The 8,912-nt window shown below is 49.2% G+C and overlaps 1 non-coding gene across 1 annotated transcript; it reads right to left on the bottom strand.

Annotated features, from left to right (window-relative positions):
* Positions 1-3,781: 3,781 nt before the first annotated feature.
* On the bottom strand, positions 3,782-3,884 carry LOC131811966 (U6 spliceosomal RNA). The gene has a single exon (XR_009346205.1). It is a non-coding gene; the product is annotated as a U6 spliceosomal RNA (small nuclear RNA).
* Between the last annotated feature and the right edge of the window lie 5,028 nt (positions 3,885-8,912).

Genomic DNA, 8,912 nt, shown 5'->3' with positions numbered 1-8,912 from the left:
AATCAGGGCCTCATGCACTCCCCCCACGGCGTTTTCTGGTTAATATGTGGCCTTCCCCTGCTTTCTCCATTCCTGTTTGTAATGGCCTTTTGCCTGTCACTCCCTCCAGCCCCACACTCACTGAGAGAAGAAAATGGACTTGCTTTGGTTCGCTTGGAACTAAGACATATTCAAGACCGCCCACCATTGCTCATGTCCTGCTGCTGTGATGCATGTGTTTATAGACCCACTTAAGGTGAGGTTTAGAGCTTTTTAGAGACACTTAGTAGATGAGAAAACTGAAACTTACAGGGATAAATAACTGTATTGGTCAGGAGGTTTCAGCTGCAAAGTGACAAGCTCCTATCTTAAATGAACTCAAGCCAGATCAAAAACGTAGTGGAGGGGCACCTGGGTGGCTCAGTGGGTTAAGCCTCTGCCTTCGGCTCAGGCCATGATCCCAGGGTCCTGTGATCGAGCCCCACATCGGGCTCTCTGCTCTGCAGGGAGCCTGCTTCCTCCTCTCTCTCTGCCTGCCTCTCTGCCTACTTGTGATCTCTGTCAGATAAATAAATAAATAAATAAATAAATAAATAAATAAATGACGTAATGGATTATATAACTGAGAGGCAAGAGTGGTGTTGACTTCAGGCATGGCTGGATCTAGGCCCTCAATTTAGGCTTCAGGGATTTGCCTCTCTTCGTCTCTTGATTCTGTTTTTCCCTGTGTTGGTTTCATTTTTAGATTGGTTCTCTCCACCTGTTTTACGTTTTCCTGAAGTCAAATCCAAGCTTTCTCCTGGTTGCCTCTGTAAAAGTCCCAGGGTTAGCTCTGGTGGGGGCTGACAAGTTCAGCTGCGGCTGCTAAACCAATGACTATGGCTAAACCAATGACAGAATAATCTGATCGCCCAGACCCCAGCCATGTGCTCACTACTGAAGCATAGCAAAACCAGGCACATGGATTAAAAGGGAGTGAGTCCCCAAAGAATACCAGGGTGCTCTTACCAGAAGGAGGAAAGAATGCCAGGTGGGCAGAAAAGACCTGATGTCCTCTGCTCCCATGTCATACCGCCACTAAGGGACAGGCACACCTGCATGCAGATCTGCCCTTTATCTTCTCTTTGCTTCTGGAGACCACCTCGGGGACCCCCTAATGCTCTAGCCCAATCTGCCACATGAATTCCTTGTAGTCGCCAGGTTTCAGAATGTGCACCTTGGGAGCTGGGGGAGGGAGGAAGACAGTGGAGGGGAATGAAGAGGATGGGTGATAGAACTCAGAGGGGGTACCTAGAGGACCCCTCCTCTGGCCTTTTGTCTGTCGGTACATTCAGTTCCCTTGAATGCTTTCATTTAAAGATATAGCTCCTCGTATTTTTAATGCTTAAAATCAGTACTTTTTCTGCAACCCTTGCCCTCTCATTCATTCATAAATGAGGAATAATAGCTCAGAAAGAGGCAGGAACTTGACCAAGACCACGCAGCAGTGTAGTGCATGGTGAATCTGAGAAATCACTCCTCTGGGGCGCCTGGGTGGCTCAGTCGGTTAAAGCCTCTGCCTTCGGCTCAGGTCATGATCTCAGGGTCCTGGGATTGAGCCCCGCATTGGGCTCTCTGCTCAGCGGGGAGCCTGCTTCCCCAGCCCCCCCCCCCCACCCCTGCCTGCCTCTCTACCTGCTTGTGATCTCCGTCTGTCAAATAAATAAATAAAATCTACAAAAAAAAAATAAAAGAAAGAAAGAAAGAAATCACACCTCTGTCTGACCACCTCCTGCCCTTTCCACCTGCATCTCTGCAGGTGGGTTAGAGATCAGGGGATGGAGAGGGCCACATGCACCCCTGCCCTACAGGACTGATTTATTAGTCAGGGATGCAGATCTTAACACTAAGGGAGCACTTTTCCAGAGCGCAGCAGAAATAGGGAAGCTATTTGCAGCTTTTTTCCTAGTCTCTGCGTGCAGGCAGGCGCTGGGGACTCACTTTGTAGGTAGGTTCCTGCCAGAAGGGAGAACAGCCAGATTCCTGCAACTCCCTCCTCATTCTGGGAGGTTACACCACTGTTCCAGAAGAACCCACGTGAGCAAGCCATGTGCCCCTGGTTAGGGTGTTTACAAACAACTAACTGTTGTGCTCCGTGTTCTTGGGTCTGCAGAGCTGGCCTCCATGCACCGGCCCGGCTGCGTTTTTCAAACACACTTTTGGGCAGCGCTGACCACAGCGATCAACACAGCTAACCTTTCGCAGCGCGGATGTTGTTCCCGGAACAGTGCGCTAAGGGCTTGTCAGGTGTCGTTTCATGACATCCTCCCGTAACACTGCAACAGCAGGTGCTATGATCACCCTCATTTCACAGGTGAGGAGACAGAGCTGCAGAGAGATGAATTAATTTCTTCGAGATCCTCAGCTGGCTTCAAACTCAGGCAATCAGAGTCAAGGGCAAGAGCTCTTAGTTAGATGGCTACACTGGACGCGTAATGAGGGCTTCGGACAAGGAAGATGTGCATTGTCGCCGCACCCAAACACAGACAGACAGACAGACAGACAGAAAGTTCTCTGCCTCCTTCCGCCCAGCCCTTCCTTCCAGCACCCAGGCGCTACCAGCCAAGTCTGAGGAGCACTGTGTGTTTACACTGCTCCCGCACTCTCTGCAGGCGTCCTGAGCAAAACACGCACCCGGGATTCCAGGGAGAGAACTAGCCTATCACAGGGTGGGCACGGCTCATCAGGTGCCGGCGGAACACGGGTAAGTCAGGTACGGAAAGGCACGCGGTCTCATTACTTAGCCTACCTTGCAGCAGCTTATTGAATTAGTGTGATTCGTAACATCTTCAGCTTGGATCTCCTCCAGGCCAGCCAGCTGGTGCATTCAGCACTACTCAGCTCGCCTTAACTCAATTAACTAAGCCGGGCTGAGCCGGGCTGAGCTGAACTCAACAAGTATTTCTTAAGCACTGAGCTGGCTGCAGGGGAAAAAAAAACAACAACAACAACAAAGGAGGGCAAGATGCAGACTCTGCCAGACTTGGCCCTTGAGGAGGTGCCTTGCGCTGCTCATGGCATAATACAGCGCCATCATTTCCAAGGACCGCCTGCACGATTTTCCCCACATCTGCACGCCCCCTGTGCTATGAGGTACTTCACAGTCTTCTGTAAGTAAATTAATTTTTTCTTCAAGTAAACGAATTTCCTTCCCTGAACTTAATTTTGTAATTACTCATGGAGAGAGGACACAACATAAAAGCAACCATTTCGAGGTGAACAATTCGGGGTCATTTAGTACCTTCGCAGTGCTGTAAAAGCCACCACCCCTGCCTGGTCCCCAAACACTTCCATTCCCCCCACCCCACCTCTGCAAAAATAAAACCCAATTTCCTCGAAGCAGGTGGTCCCCATTCCCACCTCCCCCAGCCCCTGTCAACCACTAATCTGCTCTCTGTCTCTACGGGTCTGCCTCTTCCGGATGTTTCCTGTAAGTGGAATCATACAGTGTGTAGCCTTTGGTGACTGTCTCCTTGGCCGTGATCATATAGTGGTTAGTACTCTGCGTTGTGGTGACTGTGGTGACTGTCTCCTTTCACTCAGCATGCTGTTATCCAGGTCCGTCCGGGATGGATCACGTATCAGTACTTCCTTGCTTTTTGTGGACGAGCAGTCGTCTAGGGTACAGGTAGACCATATTCTGTTCCTCCATTCATCCGTTCTACAGGCATTTGAGCGGCTCCTGCGTTTTGGCTGTTGTGAGTAGTGCCGAAAAATAAGTGTTTATTTACTTATTTATTCTACAGAGAGTGACCTAACAGGTGAAAATCTGGAAGGCTTCACCAGTCTGGGTGTTAGCCTTGCGCAGGGGCCATGCTCATCTCTGTCGCGTTCTGATTTTCATGTATGTCCACCAAAGTGAGGACTCGGCAAGTTTATTTTATAAGGAAATGACTGTAAGTAGGAAAGCTCTATTTCTCTAACCGAGAGTCAAGCAGATACGCAAGTGTTAGGAGTACAAATCTCACCTTTTGGAGCGCACCGACTATCAGCCCCGGCACTGTCAGGTACAACCAAGACAAGTCTGAGCGGGTGCTGGATGCGGTCGGGGCCTTGAGCTTGCAACCTGGCTTTGCCATCTGAGCGACTCAAGGCAAATGTTCGTGTCCTCCCCCGGCCTCAGCTTCCTCCTCAGTAAACTGTTCATACTGATGAGCACTTTCTTCTACGGTTGTCCCGAGAATGAAAATCGCGGCTATAGGGCTCAGCACCGCCAGGCACACAATAAGTGCTCAGTCTACACAAGCTGGAGGGAGGAACACAGTCCTAGACACGGCGGCAGTAACTGTACTGGGAGCTAACAGAGCGCGTGTTTGCCACGTACCAGGAGCCGGGCCTGCAGTACGTCGGGTAGCGCCTATGACATTCTAAGAGCCAAATATTATTAACCCCTCACTGTCCTCTTGTAGGTCAGAAAATAGACAGAGAGGGGGGCAGGTAGCTGAAGGTCACACAGCTAAAGCCTTTCTGGGAAAGTTAAAGGACAACATGAGAAGTGACCAGGAGCCCACTGGAATGTCAGGGCTGTCCCTGGGCAGCGGAGATTCCCTGTAACCTCAGCGGCTGGGCCCTCGAGGTCCTGACCTAGCAAGTGGCAGCGAACGTGGCCTGGGGACCCCCTCCCCGCTGGGTTCCTCCTCGCTACATAGAGCAGCTCCTTCTCAGGTCGACCAAGACAAGGCCCCCTGACTTCACATCTTGTCTAGGTGACTCACCTCCCTCGCTTAAGGGCTTTCCTGACCTCCCTGTACCCCATCATCCCCCAGGGTCCCCACCAAACCGCCCCTTGGCTCTGCAATCTCTCTCCCTTTCCACGCTGAGCTCTCGACACTGGCACGCTGCCTCCTACTACTTACCCATCGCTGGTGTAAGAATTAGCGTTTTGTAAGCTCACTTGCACCCTCTATACCTTCAGCGCCAGGGATATGCATGATTTACAGTTTCGGTCCGCGTGGGGAATCCTATCCCATGTGATGGTGATACTAGCATCAGGGTCATCTTGGTTTTCTGGGGCTGCCGTGACATACCGACCCATATTCATGTCCTCCCACAGATCAGGAACAGTAGCAGTACGAGGAGGAACCCAGCGGGGAGGGAGTCCCCAGGCCGCATTTGCCCGGAAGCCTGAAAGGAAGGTGTCCGCAGAGCCTCTTTCCCTCCCTCTAGGGGAGGTCCTTTCCTCGCCTCTTCTAGCTCAGGAGAACCCAAGTGTTCCTTGGCTTGTGGCTACTTTGCGCCAGTCTCTGCCTGTGCTCATGTGGCCTCACCCTGTGTGTCCCTGTGTGTCCTTTTCATCTAAGTAGACATGGATTTGGGAGAAACTCTATCCGGCCCACTACAGAGACCTGGAAATAGAAGATGTGCCTGAGATTCTTTGTGACAGGTTTAATGGGACCAGTGGGTCCACACATGAAAGGGTCTCATTTTCCTCCAAAGACATTAACCAGCCGCATTTTTACAAATCTTCCTTTCCCAGCCCTTCGTGGCATCATGGCAGAGCCTACAGCTTTCTGGCATGCTTACAGGACTCATCAAGCTAGTCCAGGTCAGACCAGTTTGAAACATTCCACAACCCTCCAGCTCAGCTTTGCCCCCCAGACTTGAGAAGCCTGGTGTGGATACAGCTTCACCCCGGCTCCTTCCTAAGGCTTCCTTGTGCTTCTGGTTCCCAAAGTGCACCAAAAAAGACAATTCCCTGGACAACGAAATTTGGCCAGTGCGCATTAAACCAAGTTACCCAGATGTGTTCACTTTCGACTCAGTGGATGTGTGACTGCACATCAAGAGGTGGTCGTCTCCAAATCCTGTTCAGTCCAGGAAATGACTTTTCCATAGAACATCCTTCTACTCTGGTGTTCCCCAGAGCACATTCTGGGAAATACTAGACTACATGAAACACTGTAAGATACAAAATCTATCCACAACTGTTATGCACGCATAGCAAGGGAAGATGAGTTTTGAGTAAATACACCAACTCAGGAACAATTTTGTGATTTATTCAGAAAACTGGCTTCCAGATCACTGTGGACAAGACCCAACTTGGTCAGAAGATGCGATCCCTCGGCAGAGCCACGAGGACAGCTCAGCTGGCCAAATGTTATTCTCAGAAAGGATCAGAGACGAAAATGCTCTGATTTCCCTAAAGCCCTGTTTCAGCAGCCAGGAGGGTGTAACCCTCACACTGAAAAGCAAATTTCAGACAAAATTCAAGACAAATCTCCATTAGAGTATAGTCCTACAATGTACGCAATTATGTTATGAAAATTCAACTATAGGCAGTCGGCAGAATAGTAAAAATAACAATAATAACATAATAATGAGAGAAAAGACAAGAAAAATGAATTTAAGTGCCAAGCACCTGCTGTTTTTTTCCCCAGCTTGGAACTGGGGCCTGTTCGATAAGCCTCCGCTCCTGAGTGCCTCTCTGCCCCAGCATGAGTCCAGTACTTATATATCTACTGTTTTCATGTAATATGGCCTCTAAAAGCTGACCAACATCTTCATCTGATGCTTAACTGAACAACTGACAACCTTCCCCAACACGGTCCACATCCTGGCTGTGCCGGAGAAAACATGGCAGCCTCCAATTTAATGTCTCTCCCTCACAGGTCATTTCTGACCACAGGAATTGGTGTTCCTCCCAAGAGTTGCACGGATTATAAGCTGCCTTACGACATCCGAGATGACTCCCCCAGAGTCTCAGAACTGAACAGAATCTGGGTTTGCCCATAGTGTCAAGGCAAACATTCTCTGAAAGCCAGGACGAACCCTAACACTGGGTTCACGAGGGGCCACCATGAAGTTGAGCAACCACGCTCCACCCCACTTTCCATTGCCTTGACACCCATTCCCCTTGGGGGAAAAAAAAGCCCTAAAGAAAACATTCTTTTTAAAAGATTTTATTTATTTATTTAATAGAGAGGGAGAGGGAGAAAGCTCAGTGGGCATGGGGGGTGCAGAGGCAGAGGCAGAAGCAGGCTCCCCCTGAGCAAGGGGCTGGACATGGACTTCCATCTCAAGGACCTGGGATCATGACCTGAGCTGAAGGCAGATGCTTAACTGACTGAGCCACCCAGGTGCCCCAGAAAACTTTTTTTTTTTTTTTTAAAGAAAATATTTTTAATCTGATTGAGCTGTCTAAATGAGGTAACTCTTTGATCCTCAGTGGATAGAAAGGATCAGTTTATCCCCCTTAGCCAGCAGCCCGCTGAAGTTTGAGGCTGGGGGTTCCCCAGGCTGCTGGGGAACACAGAACCAGTTCTCGCTCTCTCCCACCCTTGTCCCCCTGCCCACAGAATGGTGTCCAAACTAAAGGACCTTCGTCTGCTGGACAAGGACAAGTGGAGCCGCCCAGGGTAGGGTCTGGTGCTCACTCATCTGTGGGTCTGCCCAGCACTGAGCACAGATAGTGGCACAGAAGCCAAATGGAGCTCAATAAATGCACAGCAACTGGGTGAAAATGTAGCCTGTATAAAATGCAGGTACCACAGGCGCAAGTCTCAGCACAGTCTCGCGTCAAAATTAGAAAAAAGAATTTTTTTTTTTAACTGGAAAACAATGTAATTCTTTGTCATATTTATCAAGGAACACACACACACACACACACACAAGTTCTGTTCATAATGCAAAACAAAACTTATGACCTTATATCTCATCTTTTATGGCAGCTGGCTCCCAAATCTCTCTCAAATTCCCCCAAATTTTCCTAACCTTCCCGTGTCCCTCTCCAAATATAGCTTCCACTCTTTCCTAGAAGGACAAGGCAGCTGGTTAAAAGCACCATCTCTCGGGCTCATCTTGCTGGGGTCAAATTTCTGTTACCTTCTAACTGGAGCAGGTATGTGGCAGGTGGTAAGTACTCGAAAAAGGCAACTTCCTATTTAAATCCTATTGGTTTCTCCAATATATTTTTTAAATTGGTCCCCCTTTCCCATTCATGCAAGAAGAAATGCCTACTAGTTTTCCAGGGCCTCCCAAACAAACGGCCAGAAACTGGTAACTTAAAACAAGATGGATTTCTTCTCTCACATCTCTGAAGGCCAGAAGTCCAAAGTCAAGGTGTTGGCAGGCCTGTGCTCCCCCCAGAGCTCTAGAGGAGACTTGGTCCTTTGCCTCTTCCAGCTCCTGGCGGCAGTTAATATCCCTGGATCTGCGGGTGCCTCCTTCCAACAACTGTCTCTGTCTTCCCATGTCCTTCCCCTGTGTCTGTCTCCTCTGTGTGTCTCATGGGAGCTTTTGTCATTGGATTTAGGGCCCACCCAGATTATCCAAGATGATCTCATTTCAAGATGCTGAACTTAATTCTATCTGCAAAGACACTTCTTCCAAATAGCGTCATATTCACAGGTTCCAAGGGATCGGGATGTGAACATATCTTTTTTGGGTAGCCACCATTCAATCCACTGTGAAATGACACCGGGTCCTTCCTCTTGTGGGTGGCGGGCAGGGAGAGGGTTAGATGCTCCTGTAATTTAATTTTTTTCTTTTATCCTTGTCATGATGAATAAATCAAGTCGACAGCCAGCAGCGAGTACTTGGGAACTAGGAAGGAAAGAGAAGCAGGTGGCAGAAAGTCACTGCCGACTTCTCTTTTTCACTGATGCTCACCAACTCTTTCAATGATGCAAGTTTGCAGCCATAGGATACCTGACTGCAAGAGCTCCTGAGTCCTGGGGGTAGGAGGAATGGGATGCACCAAGCAGTGAGTTTCAGCTACAGGCTGGGACCCTCAGGCAGATGCGTCTTAGGACAAAGCACCTTGACCTTTCCATAGAGGGTGGTCAGCTGCATGCCTTCCTGGCTGGGTAAATTAGTTAGTTAGTTATTGATACCCTGTGTTAAGATTCGGGTTAGTTAGTTATTGATACCCTGTGTTAAGATTCCAGCTTTGGCTG

Source organism: Mustela lutreola, chromosome 11, assembly GCF_030435805.1.
Source record: "Mustela lutreola isolate mMusLut2 chromosome 11, mMusLut2.pri, whole genome shotgun sequence".
In the NCBI taxonomy this organism is placed as follows: Eukaryota; Metazoa; Chordata; class Mammalia; order Carnivora; family Mustelidae; genus Mustela; species Mustela lutreola.
This window is presented reverse-complemented; position numbering and strand designations above follow the sequence as displayed.